Source organism: Triticum urartu, chromosome 6A, assembly GCF_056163025.1.
Source record: "Triticum urartu cultivar PI428250 chromosome 6A, HENAU_Tu73, whole genome shotgun sequence".
Taxonomy (NCBI): domain Eukaryota; kingdom Viridiplantae; phylum Streptophyta; class Magnoliopsida; order Poales; family Poaceae; genus Triticum; species Triticum urartu.
In genome coordinates this window covers 141,617,692-141,628,080 of record NC_141878.1, presented here as the reverse complement: position 1 = coordinate 141,628,080, position 10,389 = coordinate 141,617,692, and the positions used below count along the sequence as shown (strand labels likewise).

The 10,389-nt window shown below is 50.0% G+C and overlaps 1 long non-coding RNA gene across 2 annotated transcripts; it reads left to right on the top strand.

The window, feature by feature from the left end:
* The first annotated feature begins 3,744 nt into the window (after positions 1-3,744).
* Positions 3,745-5,737, top strand: LOC125517189 (uncharacterized). 2 transcript variants are annotated; one of them, XR_007287464.2, is made up of 3 exons: positions 3,798-4,532; positions 4,980-5,122; positions 5,297-5,737. It is a non-coding gene; the product is annotated as an uncharacterized LOC125517189 (long non-coding RNA). The 2 variants fall into 2 exon arrangements; XR_007287463.2 differs by having other exon boundaries at positions 3,745-5,122.
* Positions 5,738-10,389: the final 4,652 nt, after the last annotated feature.

The window sequence follows — 10,389 nt, the reverse complement described above, 5'->3', positions numbered from 1 at the left end:
GAGAATGCATATGACCTCTTCCCCTTCCCTCGCACCTTTAATGCTGTCACAGGTACATGTCCGTGGGAGAATCCCTTGGTTCTCATAGTGTCGGTGTCAAAACCGGCGGATCTCGGGTAGGGGGTCCCGAACTGTGCATCTAGGCCGGATGGTAACAGGAGGCAGGGGACAAGAAGTTTTACCTAGGTTCGGGCCCTCTTGATGGAGGTAAAACCCTACGTCCTGCTTGATTAATATTGATGATATGGGTGTTACAAGAGTAGATCTACCACGAGATCAGAGAGGCTAAACCCTAGAAGCTAGCCTATGGTATGATTGTATGTTGTGATTGTTGTCCTACGGACTAAAACCCTTCGGGTTATATAGACACCGGAGAGGGTTAGGGTTCACAAGGTCGGTTACAAAGGAGGAGATATCCATATACGTATTGCCTAGCTTGCCTTCCACGCCAAGTAGAGTCCCATCCGGACACGAGACGAAGTCTTCAATCTTGTATCTTCATAGTCTAACAGTCCGGCCGATGGAGATAGTCCGGCTGTCCGGAGACCCCCTAATCCAGGACTCCCTCAGTAGCCCCTGAACCAGGCTTCAATGACGATGAGTCCGGCGTGCAGTATTGTCTTCGGCATTGCAAGGCGGGTTCCTTCTCCGAATACATCACAGAAGAATTTGAATACGAGGATAGTGTCCGACCCTGCAAAAATAAGTTCCACATTCCACCGTAGAGAGAATAATATCTTCGCAGATCTAATTTGCTGGCTTGTTTTGGCAACACGACGTTACGTCATGGCCCGGTGATTATTCGAACCATTTCTTTTAATCAGCCCCACACATAACGCGAGGCAGTTTTTCGACACGTCTTGTCAAAGTAGAGATCGTGTCCCCTTATTACGGGATTCTCATCAATACGGGCGTGGGTAACCCAACCGCGCCATCAATTGCGGCGCTTAGGGAATAAGCAAGTTTTACCAAGCAAGTGGGGACGCTTAGTTTTGTCTGCCCACATAAAGGGATAAGGATTCACCTTTCTATCCACGCCTTCTTCCTCCTTTGCTCATCCGCTCCCGCACACTCGAGCTCTAGCGCCCAAGTCCTCACTTCCATCTCCACCTTCTCCAATCATGTCCAGAGTGGGAGGCAAGTGGATGGTCTCCGCCGTCACGGAGGGAGACGTTAAGAAACTGAGGAGAGCCGGATACCTGCCCGACGACATCGCGCACCGTCTCCCAGATGAGGGGCAACTCATCCTCACCCCCAGGCCCCATGAGAGGGTGGTATTCCTCACCCATTTCCTCCGCGGACTGGGATTCCCTCTCCATCCCTTCATCCGGGGGCTCATGTTTTATTACGGCCTGGATTTCCACGATCTGGCCCCGAACTTCATCCTCAACATCTCGGCGTTTATCATCATGTGCGAGGCCTTCCTCCGCATCAAGCCCCACTTCGGCTTATGGCTGAAGACCTTCAACATCAAGCCGAAGGTGGTGGGCGGTCGCCAGGCGGAGTGTGGAGGCGCCATGGTGGGCAAGATGCCCAACATAACATGGCTCGAGGGCTCCTTTGTGGAAACCATAAAGGGGTGGCAATTGGGGTGGTTCTATATCACCGAGCCGCACGACCCCGCATGGGTAGCGGCCCCCGAGTTCCGATCTGGCATCCCCATGCGGCTCACTTCCTGGAAGGAGAAGGGCCTGTCCTGGGGTAATTCAAAAGAGCTGACCGGACTCCAGACATGTATTCAAAACATGGTGGACAAGAAGCTCAAGCTCGTTAACATAGTCCAGGTTATGCTCATCCGCCGGATACTCCCGTGCCAACAACGGGAGTTCACCTTGTGGGAGTTCAATCCGGCGCAGCATCGAACTTTGAACATGCTCTTCGATACAACTCATGAAGATGCTTGGAGGGTGTTGTTCAAGAGCGCCGAGGTCCCTCCCCCCATCACTGAGGATCATGGATTCAGCGCGAAGCGCCACGCTAGTGCAGTAAGTTGTTTTACCTTTCACAGGATACTTATTTTTATATAGATTGACTCTATGTGGGATCTAAACTCCCGTGCCTTCGACAGGACTGGCAGAAGATGGCCGGACAGATCGACTGTCCGACTCCTTTGCCCGAAGGCCCCACAGACGCCCTTCTGGCAAAGATGTTGACTCCAGCCCCTTATAAGGTGTCGGAGAAGACCAAGAAGGCCAAGGGAGCTCGAAAGAGTTCCCGACGCCAGGCGTCGTCGGACTCACCGTCCGATGACTCTGCGGCGCACTCTTCCCCCGAAGAAGAGGAAGAGGAAGAAGAGGCTCCTCCACCGACTGGGGGAGACAAGAAAAGGAAGGCCGCCCCAACTGGGGAGGCCGGAGGGTCCAAGAAGGGAAGGACTCTCCCTCCGGACAGCTCCACCGCCGCCGACGAAAGTGAAGACGAGTGGTTGCCCAGGGCCAAGCCCTCGGGGAGATCGTAAGTATTCGGATACCAAAGTTACCCATAGGATTCCTTTGTTGCACTACTTTTCCTAACGCCGAACTCAATTGTGCAGGCCGCCCCGAGCCAATATCGAGGTATCCTCGGACGGCTCCCTGGGCTCGTCGGACATGGATAGCGATCCAGTCCGGACCGCCACCTCCGCTCATCCAACCGACGACGCCGAGGTGCTATCTCAAGAGGCACCTGATCAAGGGGGGACAGTCCCGGAGGTGCCTCAAGGCGACCTTCCGGACTCCGGGAGCCGAGGGGACGGGGTCCCCGAGAGCTCCGAGTTCGGCCCTCAGCCGAACACCGCGCCGGACCCTCCAACGGTTCCGAGCTCGGGCAGGCGGTCCCCTTCTAAGGGGGGCAAAACGCCTATGCCGGTGACCTCTGCCCATCCGGAGGCACCGGACAACCTGCTGGAGGCGCTTTGCAGCGCTTCCATCGACGAGGAGCACCACACCATCATGAGTGCGGTGATCCAGAAGGTTCAGTCCGCCAAGAGCCACTACAAGAAAATTGAGATAATGTGACGAAAATCCTCATGAGGTGGTTGACAACGTCATCGAAATATCTAATGTGTGACGTTTTGAAGGTCGTGTCACTTATTACTATAAATCAGAGACGATTATTGTCACTGAATCGCCTGGGCCACTGAGCCACACCCGGTTGCCAATTTCTATGACGTGTTGGCAATTTTCATGATGAACCTACTACTGTCATCAATCATTACAAACGTAGCATTTTATTGGTGGTGTTCGTGAGCAATGGATATGGTAGCATAGCATCGCAGTTGTTTCATTGTATCAAAAAAGGAAATAATAGATTGGATGAGTATTGGCTTGGTAGGAAGAGTTTGAACCTGCAGGCTGCAGCACATCGTTCCCTACGGTACACGAGTTCGGAATTTTGGCGATCATTATGATTAGTTGGTATTTTTTTGTTATGCTTGCACGACATACATTTGTATTTAAGTCTTTTTTAGGGAAATTTGTATTTGTGTCTAACCCACATGTAGAGCACAAAATGAATCCAATTTTCCTAATGTTTTGATTAGACTATACAAGTACATGATACGTGCTTTTACTTTTTTTTATCAGATTATACACATACATGATACGCGCCTTTTTATCAGATTATACACGTACATGGTAGTACTTCTCAAACCCACTTTTTTCTTTTATAAAAAACATGTAGTATTTTTTGGCGTAAGTCAAGTCCACTAGTTTAAGGGTGGAATTGATTTGCCCTCCGGCGTGCCGAAAATGAAAATTTTGTAAGTTCCTTACGCGGGGTGGCAATTTTTTTGTGGAGCGAAGCCCATTTAACTACAAACCGGACGACCCTAATCCCCGTTATCCCATCTGCCGCCGTCTTCTTCCTTTCTCAATCCAGATCCGATCTTCGCCTCCCCTCCGCCGCTCCTCCCCCTCAACCCCCACGCTCCCACTCCCATCCACCTCCGCCGCCCTAACCATCGACGCAACAACCGCCCCCACCGACGGCCTCGAGTCCTCGGAGTAAGCCCCTGCAGCGCCCGTGGTGGCAGAGGAGCTGCCGCCACCGCAGGCAGTCGGGCCCGGGAGGTGGAGCCTCTGCACGAGCATTCGGTCTGGTGAAGCAACAGGACGACCCGCCTGTAGAACTCTGTGCGCCTTCTCTTCTGGACCCTCTCAGCTCGTCTATGGCGTGATCTCCGCTGGAGCTGCCGCGTTTCCTCCCGGATGCTATGCTCCTGAACGCGGCCAACCCCTCCAGCTCGTTGGTGCCTGCGTCGCCACCTTCTTGTCCCTCCTCGGTTGCCCACCGCAGTGGGAGCAGAGGTGCAGCCCGGCCGCGACGGACATCTCCTTCTCGCGCTCCTCGCGCCTCCCGGCGTCTGCTCGTCATCGTCAACCACCACTGCGAGCAAGCCAACCACCACGGCAACTGGATCTGCCATGAGGAGGACTATCCTCCATGGCCAACCCTCGGCCTGCCTCACCGTCAGATCTGCCATCCAGAGGCTCCACCCGCGAATGGTCGATGGATGCAGGGGTTCACCGGCCACCTAGATGACAACGAGCACCGTGAGGAGATCCCCTTTTCCAGTGGACTTGCTAGTGAAGAACTAATAACTTACTAAGATAATGAACACTTCAGTCAGTCTGTTTGAATTTTGTGTTATATAGATCAGCACCTTCTGTGATTTGGGGGCACTTTTATGTGCATAGATACTTGGCACTTTGAGAAATATTCCAGCAGCTTTTTTGTGCAGGTGCAACAAGTCAGTTTTAGTATCAACACTTTGAGAAATATAAAATTCTAGTGCAACCTGTATTTGCATTCTGAGTTAGCTGCTTGATTAGATGCATGCATGCGTGCTTTAGAAAAATACATATGCACATGTGAAATGGCTGCATTGTTAAGGTCCAGTTCCAAACAAATTTTGGCGGAATTCATTTAGTTAGTGTTGATGCCAAGCTGAAAGATATTTTGGCAATTCATTCAGTTCCATTCTTTGTCATATTTTGCAGCTTCAGGTGCTCAATCATGCCACTAGTTTCGTGAGATGGAAAGGAGGGCATTTCTTGCGGAAGATGAACACACGGCAAGGTGTATGCTAACCTAAGGAATGCACATATCGGAGGTTCTTTAACCATTATAACTCTAGCTCTGGGTTAGTTCTTTAACCATTATAACCAATTCTTGTGTTTATTTAATAATGTACTTCTCTATTTCAAATTCATAAATTGATAAATTGTGAGCTTCTTAGTGATACTCTCGTAACTTGTTGTCTTGTTTGTTTTCATTTAACGAAGATGCAATGTTGTTGTGTTTTGTTAATTTATAGGCACTGGGAGAAGTTAATTGTGAGACTTGAGCACAAGAGAGAGCACTTCAAGAGATAAAGAGGAAGCAACAAAAAGATCTGAATATGTGAAGAAGATTCAGCAAGACAAGAGCGAAGCCCGAAAAAGAAGCCACACGAAATGGATAAACTGATTGGCCTTCTCTTAAGGGCTCGAGCAACTTCGTAGTCCCAATCCAAACTTGTGCATGAAGGCCATTGGGGCAACAATTTTGTGGTCTTTAGTTCACTAAATATTAGTACTTTGCAACTTTTTATTGTCGAGCTTGTGTATCTGTGTTATTTCTATTTAGAGGATGATTTGGGTGAGATAATGGAATTTATAATATGATTTGTCTTTTATTTCAATCTATAATGTGACTTGGCTCTAACTTATTTATATAATGGGAATGAATGAGAATTCAATACTTGTTGTGATATGCATTTGGACTATATTCGATTTGATAATTTATTATAATTTAAATTAGAAATAATTTAAATATATCATGATTTGGGATGGCGTGGCATCAAGTCAGTGATGTTGCTCTGTCATTGAATATAGTAGACTAAGGCATATTGTCATCTAACATGTGACATTTATTGCATGTCACGGAAATACCAAAGTCGATGACGTTGTAGAGGACGTCACCGAAGGTCCCATTTTCAGTGACGTTTAGTGCACGCGTCGTCACTATGAGTAATCTGTGACGGGGATTCTATGACGATGCTCATGACGCCCATAAAATGTCATGAAGGTGTATTTTGTGACGTTTTTGGCTATTCCATGACATTCTTTGGCTCGTCATAGTAGGCCTGATCTCTTGTAGTGAGCGGATTGACTGAAGCCTGTACTAGCCTTCTAACCGGCTTCGAGGTAAGTGCTTTTTTAAATGTAGTAGGAATATTACCGCATAGACAGTAGCCCCTGATGCTTTGTTCGGTGTTCACAAAGAAAAGCCGAATAGAGGATCAAATTATATCGCAGGAGTCTAATATAAGTATGTCAATATGCATATGCAGGCTTCGCTGCTGGCGTCCGCCGCACTAACTGCGGAGGTAGCCGTACTGAAGCAGGACCTCGACGGGTCCAAGAAAGAGCTCGGCCTTGTCAAGAGGCAGCTCGAGGAGAACGAGGGTAAGTAATACCCCGTCTATAGATATATGTATATATAAAAAAGGACGCGATTGCAAAATGACAGGATCATTGTATGTTTTGCCAGGGGCCACGACCGAGGTGGCGACCCTGAAGCAAGCGCTGACCAAGGCTGAAGATACAGCGGCCAAGGAGCGCACCGAGCGAGAGAGGCACAAGGCTCGGGTGGGCGAGGTGCAGCAAGAGCTCCAGGCTCTCGTGACGAAGCACGAGGCGTTGGAGCTTGACTTGAAGACGCGAGAGTCTGAACTTGCCGCGGCCCATGAGAGCGCGAAGAGTGCCAAGGCCGAGACCCAGAAGGCCCTTCAGGAGATCTACGCGATGAAGAAGATAGCGGCGGGTAAGGCTTTCTATATGCAAAGCAAGCATGTAAGAGTGAATTACCGATTACTTACCCGAATCCGGAGCTCTTCAGGAGCATTCGCAGATTTTCCCCGCAGTGTGTCCGATGCTGCACAATTTTACCAGGCCGAGGATGGGAGCTCGACGGAGAAGCTGTTCTGGTCTGAGTATGCTGAGGCCGAACATCCGGTGCCAATGAGCGACCAGCTGAAGCAGATGGTCGAGCTACATAAGGCGGCCGATCAGGCCGTGAAGGGTTTCATAGTCCGGTTGTGGCCTGGCGACGCCCTTCCAAACAGCTTCTTCGGCCTGGTGAGGCGGCCGGTGGATGTCTGCCCATGGCTGGAGGTCGTCAAGCGATCCGTCTGCATTGAAGGTGCACGCCGGGCTTTCGCCCGTGTAAAAATGCAGTGGGTCAAGCTAGACACCGTGAAGCTGATCAAGGAGGGGCCACCGGAGGGCAAGGAGCACTGCCACCCCAAGATGTACTACGAGGGTGTTCTGCCGGGTGCCTGTCTTATCGCGGATGAGTGTTCACAAAATGTAATATTTGAATGAGACTTGCTCGTTTGGTCTTGTATGTATGAAAACTTGTATCGTATTCGCTATGCAATGCTTGTTAGAATTTAAAATATTACCTTCTGTTTGGCTGTTTATCCAATCTGAGAGATGGCTAGTCCTCGGCTTCTGCCCCCATGCCACAAGTGCTGGGGTGTTCGGGATAAACCTGAGCACTCTTGTTCCCATGTTTGGGTCCTTCGAGGGAGGTATTCAGCACAACGAACAAGGCAACCGGACTAATGATGCTTTATCACTCTCACTTACCATAGAATTCTATAATTTTAAATTTCGGCGAAGCCCCTGGTATTCGGAAGGCCGAATTCGGGGCGCGATACACGCCTGTAAGCCGGACAGAGCCGGCCCCTCGCCCTAAGCGGCATAAGTCTTTAAGGACTCGAAAAACCTCGCCGAACAGCGACCAGTCTCTCGCCTTATCATGACAGTTAGTTTTAGCTTTCTCTACTGAGGTGCTCAGCCTGGCAGAACCGGGGCACAATCGCAGTAGTTCTCCTGGCGCTACCTTAGCCGATAGAGAGGAACGTAAGGTACCAAAACATAGGAGCCGGGCAAAACCAACATTTGACCAAAGACATGATTCGGAGCTGATGCATATAATGCTATAAGTTCGAGGTGCCGCACTTGTGAAAGTGTTCGGACTTTTCACACCGCATTGTGGGGTACGTAAGCCCCTGGTGTATTGGCCATACTAGAGTGTACGGTTGCAAGGCGTCATTAATGAACACACACACACATATATATATATATATATATATATATAACAAGAATGCAATAATAGTCGTAATGTCATGCATTGTTATTAAAAAATTGCATTAAAGCAGAGTGATACAGATGGCGCAATAAGCAAAAGAGTAGGACTACGTCCCTTCCAAGGGCGAGCTGAGGAATGATATGAAATCTGTAATCAACCTGGGAATTCCGTTGTATAACGTAGATGTCTGCCTCCTTGGTTGTTGTATCATGTGTTCGGCAATAGAGCTGCCGGACAGTGTTTCTAGAGATTAAAGTCCTGAAATAAAAAGAAAAATAACCAAATGGGAAGCCCCTAGTGCGGTTTAGGCCGCATTTTGGGGCATGCCGCAGTTGTACCCCCCCTCCCCACCTGTGCCCATGGTATTTTTAATGTGTAATTATGTACGCGCGACACGAATATCGCCGTTGGGCTGGGATTGGGGTGGCCGCCGTATTGCTACGCGAGCTCAGATCGCGCCAGGCGGTCTATTTGCCGATTGCCCCGAGCGCGCTTGAAGGTGTCTGGGCTTTGAAACGCCGAACTGGTAGATTGCCTTGAGAGGCTGCTGTGCGCTTCTGCTGCAAGGGCCGCGGTGTGCTCCTCTGTTCGGAGAGAGCGCTCTGTGTTTCCATTGACTGTAATAACTCCGCGAGGTCCTGGCATCTTGAGCTTGAGGTATGCATAATGCGGTACCATATTGAATCTAGCAAATGTGGTTCGTCTGAGCAGCGCGTGATAACCACTGCAGAACGATACTATATCGAAGATTAACTCTTCGCTTCGGAAGTTATCCGGGGATCCGAAGACCACTTCCAGTGTAATGGAGCCTGTGCAGTGGGCCTCTACGCCTGGAATGACGCCCTTAAAGGTCGTTTTTGTGGGTTTGATCCTTGAGGGGTCTATACCCATTTTGCGCACTGTGTCCTGATAAAGCAGGTTCAGGCTGCTGCCGCCGTCCATAAGGACTCGAGTGAGGTGAAATCCGTCGATGATTGGGTCTAGGACCAGTGCGGCGAATCCGCCATGACGGATACTAGTGGGGTGGTCCCTGCTATCGAAGGTAATCGGACAGGAGGACCAAGGGTTGAATTTTGGGGCGACTGGCTCCAACGCATATACGTCCCTGAGCGCACGCTTCCGCTCCCTCTTGGGGATGTGGGTTGCGTATATCATGTTCACCGTCCGCACTTGTGGGGGAATCCTCTTCTGTCCTCCAGTGTGCGGCTGCCGGGGTTCTTCCTCGTCATCGCTATGCGGCCCCTTGTCCTTGTTTTCGGCAATTAACTTGCCGGCCTGCTTGAACACCCAACAATCCCTGTTGGTGTGATTAGCTGGCTTGTCTGGGGTGCCGTGTATTTGACACGAGCAATCGAGTATGCAGTCCAAGCTGGACGGGCCCGACGTACTTTGTTTAAATGGCTTTTTCCGCTGACCGGGTTTAGAGCCTTTGAATCCGGCATTGACTGCCGCATCCTTAGTATTTTCGCTGTTAATGCGGCGCTTATGCTTGTTGCGACGTGATCTGCTATTGCCGTCCTTGGTATTTGAGGTACCATGGTTCTTTGATATGTTATTACTGCGAGCCATCCAGCTGTCTTCTCCTGCACAAAAGCGGGTCATGAGCGTCGTGAGGGCTGCCATAGATTTCGGCTTTTCCTGGCCAAGGTGCCGGGCTAGCCACTAGTCTCGGATGTTGTGCTTGAAAGCTGCTAAGGCCTCCGCATCCGGACAGTCGATGATTTGATTTTTCTTTGTGAGGAATCGAGTCTAGAATTGCCTGGTCGACTCTTCTGGTTGCTGAATTATGTGGCTTAGATCATCGGCGTCTGGTGGTCGCACATAAGTGCCCTAAAAGTTGTCGAGGAATGCGGCTTCCAGATCTTCCCAACAGCTAATGGAGTCCGCTGGCAAGCTATTAAGCCAATATCGCGCTGGTCCTTTGAGCTTTAGTGGGAGGTATTTGATGGCATGTAAGTCATCACCGCGGGCCATGTGGATGTGGAGGAGGAAGCCCTCAATCCATACTACGGGATCTGTTGTGTCGTCGTATGATTCAATGTTTACAGGTTTCAACCCTTCTGGGAATTGATGTTCCATTACTTCGTCTGTGAAGCATAAGGGGTGTGCGGCACCTCTGTACTGGGCTATATCTCGACGCAGCTCGAATGGGTTTTGTCCGCTGTGTTCAGCCCGGCCGGATTTGCTTTTACTGTATCCGGCGTGATGTTTGTCATTTCGCAGAGTGGTGCGCCCTTGTGATCCGTAGATCGATCTTGAATGCTTTGCCCT